The sequence below is a fragment of the Pinus tabuliformis genome, chromosome 4_1 (assembly GCF_031772625.1).
Source record: "Pinus tabuliformis cultivar Carrire ecotype Pingquan chromosome 4_1, CPIR1, whole genome shotgun sequence".
In the NCBI taxonomy this organism is placed as follows: domain Eukaryota; kingdom Viridiplantae; phylum Streptophyta; class Pinopsida; order Pinales; family Pinaceae; genus Pinus; species Pinus tabuliformis.
Window position 1 is genome coordinate 247,472,099 of NC_142303.1, and position 12,972 is coordinate 247,485,070.

The 12,972-nt window shown below is 39.9% G+C and overlaps 1 pseudogene; it reads right to left on the minus strand.

Moving 5' to 3' along the window:
- The window catches only part of LOC149175199 (uncharacterized), a 136,279-nt pseudogene extending 124,599 nt beyond the window's left edge, over window positions 1-11,680 (minus strand).
- Window positions 11,681-12,972: the final 1,292 nt, after the last annotated feature.

A 12,972-nucleotide genomic window follows, 5' to 3' on the forward strand; every position in this document is an offset into this window, starting at 1 on the left:
TGATGTGATCCAGGTGAAATGGAGCATATCCGTTTTTCAGGAAATAAATGATGTCAGCATAAAATGATTCTGCGTCGTTTAGGCTTACCTCATACGTGTGTACCTCTTCAGGCGATTCTTCGGGGATTTGTGATGCTCCAGCTAACATCTTTCAGAAGCCTTGGCCTCTTACGATGTGTGCCGGCTTGATTTCCAGGTCGTATTCTTGCAAGGCGGTGATCCAATTCGCTCTCTTCTCGCCCACGTCTTTCTGAATCAGGAGGTTTCTTACCACTGGGAATGGTACTATGACCTTGGTATGGGCTTTTAGCAAGAAGGGTCTGAAATATTTGACCACTTTGAAAACGGCATACGCCTGTTTCTCTACGTTCGAATATTTCAGCTCAGCACCTTGTAAGTTTGAGCTAAAGAATGCGATCGGGGCTTCTGCCTTTTCTTGGTTTGCCTGGGTCAAGATCGCAGCATAAGAATTTTCTGAGGCAAACGTGTATAAGATGAATGGCTCTGAAAAATTTGGAGTTGTTAGGGATGGAGCGTTGATGATGGCTTGTTTGATTAAGTTAAACGCTTCGTGCTCGTCTAGACCCCATTTAAAGTTTGAATTCTTTTTCATCATTTTTTGTAAAGGAGAAATAATGCGTGAAAAATCTGGGACAAATCTTTTCACAAAATTGATCTGTCCTAGGAAAGATTGCATGGTCTTTTTGTTATGGGGCATGGATATCTCGGAAATTTCTTTGATTCTGTCAGGTTCAATGTGAATGCCCGATTTGGACACTATGAACCTTAGCAATTTTCCTTCACTCAACGCGAAAAAAGATTTCTTCGGGTTAAGCGAGATTCCATACCTTAAACATCTTTGAAAGATTTGCTTCAAATCTTTGAGATGGTCGCTTCGGTTCTTGGAGTACACAGTTATATCATCCAGGTAAATCACTACTGATTTATTGACTAACCCTTTGAACGCAATGTCCATAGCCCTTTGAAAAGTAGCGCCGGCGTTGATCAGACTGAACGACATCTTCCGATACGCGTAGGTACCCCATTTAGTTCGGAAGGTGGTTTTTAGCTGATCGTCTGGGTGTACCAACACTTGATTATATCTTGAAAATCCATCCAGGAAAGACATCAATTCTGAGCCTGCTACAGCCTGTAGTATTTGCTCCATAGGTGGGAGGGGAAAATTGTCTTTCTGACAGGCTTTGTTGAGATTCCGGAAGTCGATGCAGATTCTAATATCTCCGTTTTTCTTCCTAACAGGTACCATGTTGGATACCCATTTGGAATGTCTGACCGGGAAAATTATTCTGTCTCTCAACAACTTATTCAGCTCAGTTTTTATCTGATTTTCCAGGTTGGGGTGGATTTTCCTGAGCTTCTGTTGGACGGGTTTCTCGTTGTCAATCATAGGGATAGTGTGCTGAATGATAGAAGTGTTATAAGTTTTCAGCTCATCGTAGTTCCAAGCAAAGACGTTTTTGTACTGTCGTAGAAGACGGATGTATGCTGACTTTTCTTCAGGAGCTAGGCCTTGGCCTAGATTAACGTTTTGGGGTTTCTCTTCGGTTCCTAAGTTCACTGATTCGTAGTTCAGAGTTGAACTGTAAAGTTTGGCATTAGCTGATCTTTTGAACCGACTTTTTAAGTCGTACAAATCTTCTAATTTGACCACTGATTTGGGTATAGCATTATCCGTGCCATTTTGTTGTATTTGGTGGTCATGACAGTCCTCGTCGATTATCTGGTTTGAGTAGGATCCTTCAGAGGTAAGGAAACTTACGATGTCTGGGTCGTCGTTGAATACTCTCTAGTTGGTGATGTTGTCAGGGATGGACGGCTTAAAAATTAACTCTATGGAAAACCTATCTGGACTAAAGTCTTCGGAGGGGATGAGTCTGGAGGCTACGTTTGCTAGTAGGTCTGCGCTTGCATTGTGAAGTCTTGGGATTGATGAAATATTGAATGCTGTAAAATGCGCAGTGAGATCTTGCACTAAAGACTGATAGTGCTTTAAATGACTAGACAGGCAGTGTATGGTGTTACGTACCTGTTTGACGACGATCTCGGAATCTCCAAAGACTTGGAGATATTTGACGTTGCAGCCGATTGCTTTGTATAGGCCTTGCACCAAGGCTTCGTATTCCGCTGTGTTGTTCGTGCAATCGAACTCCAGCCTGCATGTGAGCATGGTCTTATTTCCGTCGGGGCTAATCAAGACGCATCCTGCTCCCGCTCCCTCATTGGACTTAGAGCCATCAAAATATAATTTCCAAAATAAAGAAGTATTTACAGGGTTATCTAAGAAACTAACACATTTTGAATCATCAGTCTGGGAAAAGTTTTCTACTTGGGACACGACTGAATTTTCTAAATATGGTGATATGTGAGCATTGAAATTTCCAAGGAAAGAGTCTATTGAGTAGTTGCCGATGATGCTGCTGTTGTATGCTATGGCTTCGTTCTCTCCCTCCAAATCCGTCACTATGTACTTTTGGTGCAGTTCTCGTTCAACCTTTATTTGATTTGGCTTCCCGTTGAAGGGTAACCACATGTGTGACCAGTCAGTCGAAAAATATCCGTGGAGCTTCTCGGACCAATCCCTGCTAAGAATTAGACCATAAAATTCAGGGATGTCAGCAACTAGAATATCGATGACCTGGCATACCTTGGGGTTGGACGACAGTCTTATGTTCACTTGATTAAGTTCGCCTATCACTTCGACTTGTGATCGATCAAGTTGAACTATGCACACTGCGGATTTTTGCGGTTGAACATTAAGTTTGGCACATATTGACTTGGGTAAAATATTGGTTGAAGCACCAGAATCAACCAAGCAGTTATGCACGTTTCTGTTAAAGATCTCATAAGTGAGGAGGAAAGGAGGAGTGTGAGATCTAGACCTCCCTCCAATCAAAGCGATGTCGTTTGGATCGATTTTATTGATCGCGTTGATTGGGGGTCTTCCTATATTATGGGAAGCTATAGCTGTAGGTAGAGGTGTAGTAGGTACGGCGTGTAACTCTTTCATCATGATCTTCTGTTGGTGTTTCAATTTGCTCAACTCGTACAGGGTGATATTAGCCCTAGTCTTCTTCATGTCGTCGATGATGTTATACTCCATTTCATCCGACACTATTAGTGTCTTTGATGGAGGCGATTGCTCTGATTGGACTGGACTAAATGAGGTCGCTTTAGGGGTTGTCTTCTTTGTTGCGACCTTTTCTTTCGCTGGAGGGCTTGCGCCCTTCTGTTTTGAGGTAGTCTGGGGAGGATCAAGTTGATTTCTGCTTCGTGTGCTAACCGGAAGTGCTTCTTGATCTTCCTCTTGTGGGAGGATGAAATCCCACATTCCTTGCAGTTCCACCACTTCTTCGTCGTCGGTCTGCGTTTCGATGGTGCTCTCTTCTTCTTCTTCTTCAGATTCCACATTCGAGACCACGTTGGGTGGCTTCGTCTCCATAGGGGGATTTCTTTTGAAATTCCTAAAAGGCTTTCTTGGGGACGATTCTGCTACTTGCTTTCTTATGTCAATCATCTCATTAGACATGGCTTTCAAGACTTTTTGTAATCCTTCCATGTCGAAAGGATCCTTCGTTTGCTTCTTCTTGGTTTCTTCTTTGAAAGAGATTTTCTTAGATTTACGCTCTTCGATTGTAGATCTCTTTTCTAGGGCTACTACGCGTCTTTCGACTGCCAATGCCTCAGCCAAGTTTTCGACTAAGGTTGTCTTGCTTGCCCTATCTACGAAGATGGCCAAGTTTGAAGGTAAGGCCGTGATGTACCATTCGCATCTTACTTCCTCGCTGGGCTAGGAAGCAGCGGGGATTTTATTGAGGATCTTGTTGAACCGTAAGTTAAAATCTTTAATGGGTTCCCTAGCCTCAGCTTTAAGATTGGACAGATCGTTGATCAGTGTCGCTGTCGATCTATCATCGCCAAATTTGGTGAGAAATTGATTTTCAAAAATATCCCAGCTGGTGATAGATCCGGAGGGTAGAGAAAAGTACCATGACCCGGCTGTCCCTTGCATCGTATAGGGGAAGAGTCGGACCACGACATCTTCGTTGGTGACCCCGTTGAGATTAACAGAAAGCATGAAATTATTGATATGTTCTTCAGCTAGCATTCCAGTTTCTGGATTGAACTTTGGTAACCACTTCTCAGGATGGGCAGGTATTGGACTCAGGGGTGGAGGCATTAAAACCGCCCCAGGGTTGTTCCATGGAGATTGTGCCATCGCTGAGTTGCTGGTTAATAAAAGTGTAGAAGATGATCTTCGAGGTTGAGAAGATAGAGATGTTACGATCTTTGACGATTGTGGAGGAAGGGTTGCGGAAGATGGATGAGTGATTTGAGGTGGAGATGTGGGTGGTTGACTTCACGGAGAGGGAGTTGAAATGGACGAAGTGGATGAAAGAGTCTCTCTGTCAGACTCTTGAAGTGCTTTCCTTGCTCTTTTCCTAGTGGGGAGAGGGATTTCAGTTGGCTAAATGCCGAACTTTTCACTCTTCAATCGGGTCAGGGGATGAGCAGGGTTGTATTGCGAAGTCAAGCTGCCTTTAGATTTATCAGATTTCTGGTTAAAAATAGAGAATCCCTGGAGTTTACGGATCAAGGTTTGAACTTCAGGGGGATCGACAATAAGTTGTTCTGATGTATCGGGATGTATAGCAGCGGTGGATATCCGAGCGACTTCCAGTTCCGAGTTTAGTCGTACCGGGGAAATCGGGGAAGTTGGTGAGGGTGAATTGCTCTTAGAATGGTATTTGAATTTTGAATTATGCGCCATTCATAGCTCGGCCCTCCTTCTAGCACCAGAAATGTTGAGGGCCCCGAAGTCGGGTCAACAACAAGGGGGATACCCACCCGGTTCGGAACCTAGTTGGCGGCTCCTTGCCCGTTTGGAGTAGCGGGTCCGACTGGGGGTAATGGGACCAGTTTCCCAATGTGATGGGTGTGTGTGTGTGCGTAGAGTCTGATGATATTAATCTAGAGGTTTTTCTAAACTAGTCTTGATTTTAACTGCTAAACTAACTCTATGCTAATGTAATCTAATGAAGAGAAATACATCTGATCTATGCTAACTCGGGGTGTTTTTCTTTTGTTTATGCGATCTAGAAAGATTTCTAACAACAGCTGGTAATAAAGATCATTCAACTGATATCAGAATATAAACCAATAAAGATAAATCGTTCTGCATAAGAAGTTAAGCAGAGTAGTTGTGAAAAACATATCACATAATCAGTTTTCTATATGTTAAGCATGATTAAATGATCCCACCGTATAGAAGTGCCAAATGGTAATGCAGACATTCATACAATAACATATAAAGAACTCAGCTACATATCACTTTAGGGATACTAGCAGAATCTAGTCAAGAGATAAAAGTACCATTTATGACTAATTTCACCAATAAACTTCAAGTAATAATGATTTATTTCTACTTGTTCTAACATCTGCTAAGAGTACAGAAGTGCAACATCAGTAACATATATTAAAATGCAAACATAAATAAATCTTGATCCATCTATTCATCAAAAACCTCCTCCGAGGGTGCAGAAGTGCATGTTCTGAGGATAAGCTTTTTGACAGATTTCCGGACCCTTCTCCAAATGCCATGAGAAGGGTTAAATACTACTAACTAATTGATATTAATTACACGAATCTAGGGAATCGGCTTCAAATGACCGCCCTTTACTAAAAGCAAATTTATTTCTAAAACTTTAAATCTAATTTCTGACCGTTTCTGTATATTCTCTTTAGTGCTGTCAACAGCGCAACGTTTTCTTGGGAAGAGTCGGCTGACTGCCTTCTTCTTTTGCTCGGGAGATAAAAGTGGAAATAATAAGAGCTGACACTTTCTTCTGACAGACCGGAAGATATTTTCGAAAACCTTTCTCTAGCTGGGTGTATTCGCCGCGTGTATACTTAGCACAACCCAGGTTCTTCTCGAACTGATTTTGCTGTTGTTGTTTTGGTTTCCGGCGGTGCGAATGACTGAGTGGGTTAGGAGTCGCGCTGTATGGACATCCCCTTGTTTTAAGAATTGTTTCCGTTCTTTGTTCCAGGCTTTTCTGGAGCGTCCTCCTTCTTTTGCGTTTCTCTTTTTGCTTTACCCAGTCTGAGCTTCAGGATCTTTTGTGAACACGCTGCTTTTGTGCGCCTTTGACTCTGAGTCCTCGATAGTCTAATTTCATCAGTGCCGGTTGTCTGATAGTCTGGAATCCGCGGTCCTGCTGCATGCGGCATTCGTTTGCGGAGGCATCTTCTCTCTGCTGTTTGATTGGCGCTTTCCCCTTTCTCTCATATGTTTCCTGCATATAGATTTATATCAGTTGCGTGTCTTGCAGTCTACGCAAAGAAGAAGGGAACTGAAAAGATTGACATGAAAGCACTAAACTCTAATGAATGCGTAATCCTGACATGCATCATGACTTGACTCTTCGATAAATGCAATGCAATCATTCCTTGATACTCAAGCATGAGGTCATTAAATTCCTTCAAGGCGCGCACTTAATCCTGGGCTTGTCGTGTGATAAGTCTTTTCAGATCGCAGATCGCAAATCGCTGCCATCGCAGATCGCAAATCGCTGCCATTGCAGATTTTGTTTAATGGTTATGCCGTATAGCGCGATGTTTGCGATTTGCGATTTCGCATATCGGCGGTCGGAGTTTTTCGAAGGTCTTCTTTTAAAGGGGCGCGTGTGATGTATGCGACGCGATGAACTTCGCATCTCTCATTCGCGGTCTTGCTTTTCGTGTTCGAGCTATGCTTCGGCCTTTCTTTGCGATGCGATTTAAGCCTTAGGGAGAGGAATATAAAAAACTTTAGAAAAATATTTTTTGGGATTTTTTGTTTAGGGTCCCCTCTTTGCTTGACGTTATTGCTAATGTCAAGTGAAGAAGGGGGGTTGTTGGTGACCACAACACAACCTTATAGGTTGTGGAAGAATAGGGGCAACAACACTTCCATCTTTATAGTTGTGAGTGGTATGCTTCCTGGTTGCCATAATTTTGCTTTCCATTTTTCTTGCTAACCTGAATGCCTTCTCTAATGAATCAGGTTCCCAAAGGTGAACATCATGTTGGATATTATCCTTTAAAGGCCCTATGAACACATCGATCCTATGCTCCTCTGGAATATTTTTTACCCTTATGTTCAATTTTTGGAACTCCTCAATGTGCTCTATCATTGAACCCTTTTGTTTGAGACTTATCAATTGGCTAAAAAAAGTGTTGCTTTTTGTATCCTCATAATGTGTTGTCAATTCTTCTGTAAAAATTGTCCAAGTGATAATTTTTTTACGAGAGCAAAGCCGTTGATACCTCACAAACTGATTTGGTTCCAAATATAAAGTTGCAATACGTACCTTTTGTGTGTTTTGCACATTATTGAGATTGAAAAATTGCTCCATCTGTAATATCCATGTTGCGAGATCCTTGCCATCAAACTTCCTCATATCGATTTTTGGAATATGGTGGGTCTTCGATCCCACATTAGAGTCTATGAAATCATGATTAACATTTCTTTTGTTCACATCATGAGTTTCCTTTACAACCTTTTCACCATTAGTAAGTATTTCTTGTAGAAAATTTGTCAAATCTGTCTTCAAATCTGCCATGTCTGTCTTCAAATTTGTCTTCAAATCTGCCATGTATCTCTTCAAATCTGTCTTCAAATCTATCTTCAAATCGTCCATCTTAGCTTCCATGCCCTTTATCTTAGATTCCATGCCATTTATCTTAGCTTTTGTTAGCTTTTGTGAGCGTGACATTTGTTGCACTTGTTCTTGTAATTTTGATATATCATGTAGCATTTCTTCCTCTTCTTCGTGAGTCATGCTAGGGCTTTCAGGTTGCTTACTAGGTGTTTGCATTTTCTTTCCTCGGGGCATCTGTTATCGATAATAATACTCTACTATGCCCTTTGAATTCCTTCAAAATAAATTTTCAAACCAATTTTAAGCAAAAATTCAAAAGAATCTACACACCTTTTTTCACTTTCTAGGATCTCGATATTTTCTCTGATGTATCTCTGTAATTTTGGATCATCCAGTTCTGAAATTTCGACCTATAGTGGCCCTCTGTGTCCTCTTTCCAATGCCACCAGTCTAATCCAAACTGGATTCTCCAAGGCAAAGTTATGTCAAATTTGCCACAGTGACCTGATTATAGACTAGTTCAGTATAGCGAACTTGTACGACGTGCCACGCGTCCCTGTTTCGACCTTTGGCTCTTAAAAAGATATACAAGAAACTATAGTCCGTCCTCTTTCTGTACCTTCTTATGAAATTTCAATCCTATGCTCAGAGAGAAAGTTATGACGATTTTCCCCAGGTCACCTGTTTGGAATGTAATTCAGGAGTCTGCAGAAAGACCAACTTCCTCTGATCATATCTCCGCAAATATAGTTCAAAAATATCTGAAATTTGGACCCAAGGTTCAATGCAATTTATTCTAAAATGGGTTTTTTTTTAGCTTCTGAAACGTCGCAGAAAAAAAAGTTATAGCGAAAATGCCACGATGACCTGTTTGGAGCAGTGAAACCCTAGAATCCAAAGCTCTGATACCAAATGTTATGAAACCAGCTCAAGAAAAGACAGAAAAGATAGATCAACGCCTTAGAATTCAGCCTCTTCGAGGGGGAAACCTCCTTTACATTACATAAATGAACAATTCTTGGATGATACAAATGACAAAACCTCCTTTCTATATATAGGAGTCTAAGGACTCACAATATAACCCAGCTGACCTAACAATAATAATATAAAGCCACAAAAATAACAATAGAGGGATTCAATGGGGCACAGTAATAACAATATGGGGATACAGGGGCACAAAAATATTAATAAGGAATGAAACTACAATATTAATGGGGTAATCACTAGTATTATAGGGACCCAACAACTTGTTCATTGGCTTGTGGATGATATTGTGTTGTTACCCTATGCTTGATCTTGTAAGTTTACATTAATTACTCAATGAGCCTTGATGCAAATTGAGTTCCTTCTTTGGTCACTATATCTTGAGGTATCCCAAACCTTGTGAAAATATCTTCATGGAGAAATTCCACAATTACTTGTTCGATTTTTGTTGTGATTTATTTAGCTTCCATCCATTTTGTAACATAATCTCTGCATACCATGATGTAGGAGTTCTGGCGGGAAGGAGGATTTATTGGCCCCAAAATATCAATGGTCCATTTGTCCAAGGGTTCCCACACTAGATAAGGGTGCAACAACATCTTGTATGTATGTACTAGTCTACCCATACTCTGGCATCTATGAAATATCTTCAAATATTCCTTGGCATGTTTGAAAATAGAGGGCTAATAATAGCCCTAATGGAGTACCTTGTACCCAGTTTTTCTACTAACAATGTGCCCCCCACATGGGCCATCATGGAAAAATCTTGATATTTTGTGGAACTCATCTTCTTGTATACATATTTTGATAATCACATCAAGTATGGTGCAAAAAGGATAGCCATCAATCCACACAAATTTTACACTTTCTTTGATAATCCTTTGTCACTCTTCTAGAGTTAGGCCATGTCAAAGCTTGCCTGTAACCAAGTAGTTAGTAATATCCGTGAACCATGGAAGTTAGTATATACTATGAAGATATGTTTTCAGTAAAGTAATCTTCTACGGAGGGCTTCTTTTCATTGGATGTAAATCTATATATAAATAAATGACTACATTATCCTTTTGAGGATTATTTAAGACGGTAATATCAAACTCTTGTAATAAAAGAAAACATCTAGGAGCACTCCCATTAGTAACTGGATTTTTCATTAAGTATTTAATAACAACATTATTAATGTGTAATATTAATAGATATATTGTTCCCTGATCGGGGTGCAAGCCCACGGTAATAAGACATGCATACAAATGATGTTGATAATCCCAAGGTGCCTCCTCGCCACCTTCCACATGCACAAAGCACATGGAGTGGTGGCTCTTCTCATGCGATGAGTTAATTTCATCCTCTAAGGTGGCAAGGGCATAAGTGTGGATGGGATAACCAGTGTTTTCCATGATAAGTTTGGTAAGTTTCTTGATAGTGAACTATGTTTCCCTCGGCTTTGGTCTGCACAGAAAGGTAGCTTGGAGAAGGCTCTTTCCGTGCATTTTACTTGGGCGTAGGTTCAGTCACGCTATTTCAATCTCTGGTTCACATGTCCTTAGCTTTGTGGCGACCCATAGAATATTTGTGTTCCTGGATTAAAGCTCCCATCTAGGTGGTTTATGGGGTCTCTATTTGTTAATTAAAGTAATTGCAAGTACAAAATTCTCATGGCTCATTCCGCTTCCTGAAAAGGAAAGGCTTCCTAAAGCTTACGTGGATGAAGTAAAAGCTCCAAGGAATCCCCTGGGGGTAACCAGCTAAGATCATCTATGGGCAAAGCTTAGGGTTGAAAGTTAGTTTCAAGAATCATCAATGAAGTGGAAACAATGTATCATGAGGGCACCTTGACCCAGGTTCGTCCGCTGATTGAGGAATGGGAAGAAGATCTTAATCAGAAAGTATGGATTGTGGACATCAATTTGGATGGCTAGAAACCATTAGTGCCCAATCCTGGTCATACCAGAGGTAGGGAAACTTAGTTCAAGCAAACATTGCACTTGTATTGGTTGATGAAGAGACTCATGGCCAAAGCATTAGATCAGATTCTGTTTGGTGGGACCACTCATGGGTTTCCATATTATAGCAAGGAATTTCAGAAAAATCAGTTTTAGTTACAAATGCAGAATGGGAACCTCAGTCGTATTGAGTAACACATACCATGCATCCCTCAAATAGAGCTCCCTGGTTCCAACCCGAAGGACCTTGCTCTTATCGAGTGTGCGGAATATGATTAGCATGGTGTCTGTCTCTCTGTATTTCTTTTTATTGTATGTAGAAGTCCTATAATGTCTAGTATGTTTATAGTTATGTTTACAATTATTTAGATTCCAGGAAGTACAAATACAATCAGACTTACTCGGCATGGATGATTAGACTTATCACATTTTGTTAGTGAATGGATTATCATGTTGTTAGGTGGCCAATAGATCTAGCTTCCCTCTGGGCAAGTTGAGGCCACCTGACCATATGGATATGGATGTAACTTACCCTATTTTGATGTTAATGAAAAATAAAGGTCCTACCAAGATTACAAAAAAATTACTATATATCTTGTAATATAATGTCTAAATTTATTTATTGCAAGAATAATGAAAAAAAAAATCAATTATTTTATAGTTCAATTTTGTTGGTGAGAGGATTTTGTTGACGAAGTGTATCATGTTTGTATTCTTCTCTTCTTCTTTCCCTAAGATAGCTCAAATGGTAGTATTTGACATGTTTGTAGAGATAAGAAAGGGGAGGGACCAATTGGGCCCTCTTAGAATAGGAGTTTGTGACACTTTAGACTTTAGTTCCTCAAAGGCATGTTGGAAGCTTCTTGTCCACCAAAACTTAGCAATTTTTTTAAGTAAAGAAAATAATGGATGATATATCTATGAAAAATATTTAATAAAGCAATGATAGTAACTATAATGGCCTAAGAAAGTTTTCACTTCTCTTTGTGATTGTGAAATGGGTAGGTTGAGTATTACCTTAATCTTTGTTGGATCGGCTTGGATGCCTTTATTCGATATATGATGCCCTAATACAATATCACCAGCCAACTTCATCTCGTACTTCTCACTACTGATGGAAACATTATTTTCCTTACACCTTATTAAAATTTTCTATAGATTATCAAGGGCTTCATCAAACTCACCTCTATAAGTGGTAAAATTATCCATGTATATTTCCACACAATCATGGGAAAGGTAAAAAAATATACCTATTACCACTCTCTAAAAGGTGGATGGAGAATTGCATAATCAAAATGGAAAGACAGAATACATGAATGCCCCCATGGATAGGTGAATTTTGTTTTGTCCAAGTCCTTAGGAGTGACTGGGATTTGATTATAACTGTTGAATCCATAGAGGAAAGAAAAGTACTCTTTTACTGTGAGCATATCCAAGACTTATCCAATGAATGGAAGAGGGAAATTATCCTTGTGTGTTTCATTATTGAGTTCTCTGTAGTCCACACATATCCTCAACTTACCATTATTTTTTTGGATTGTGACAGAATGGGAGACTCATTGGTTGTTAGAAATAGATAAATCTAGATGTGAGAAACTTTTTTAGCTCCTTATTTTCTATTTTATTTCAATGTGGGATTCATCATATGTTGAGGCTATCAAATGGGTCATGGTCCTTAATTAATGGAAATGTGACATGTACAAAATTTGGGAAGGATTCTATTCATTTATGAATAAGTCCAAGAAAAAGTATCATTATGCATTTGCAATAGTTTAACCAATCACTTTTTTTTTCTCTTTTTCCAACCTTTGATTAACATCCAAGGTTGATTTCAGTTTTTTTGAATTTGATCCTTGGTCTTCTTCAACTGGGAATCATGTTTGAGAGCTGAAGCACTTGTTGAGGATGAAGAGGCTTGAACATCGAGTTGCATTATGTGGTCAAGAGCATGTGGGTTGGAGGATAAGGAAGAGGAGGTAATGAAATCATTGATTTCATCATACTTAGTTTTCTCCCTAGTCGTGAGATAATGGTAAATATTTAGGACTTAATGAGCTACCTCTTTCTCATCGCTATCCTCCCTATTATCCCAGAAAGGCGTTTAAAGATTTTCACTAGGTTTTGCAAGAAAATATAAGGTCAATTGTTTAGTGGAGATACCATGGGAGATTGCCATACTCCCATATATGTATCTAATATACACATATGCAATGGCCAACAATGGTTTCCCAAGGATTGGAGGGCATCCCCCAGAGAGGATTTAGCTTGGAGAACCATAAATTCGGTGTGATACTCCCACAAATCTACGAATAGCACTACATCCTCGAAAATTCTTGTTGGATTATTTGTTGACCTATTAGCAATTTGAAGCACTATCAAGGTTTTTA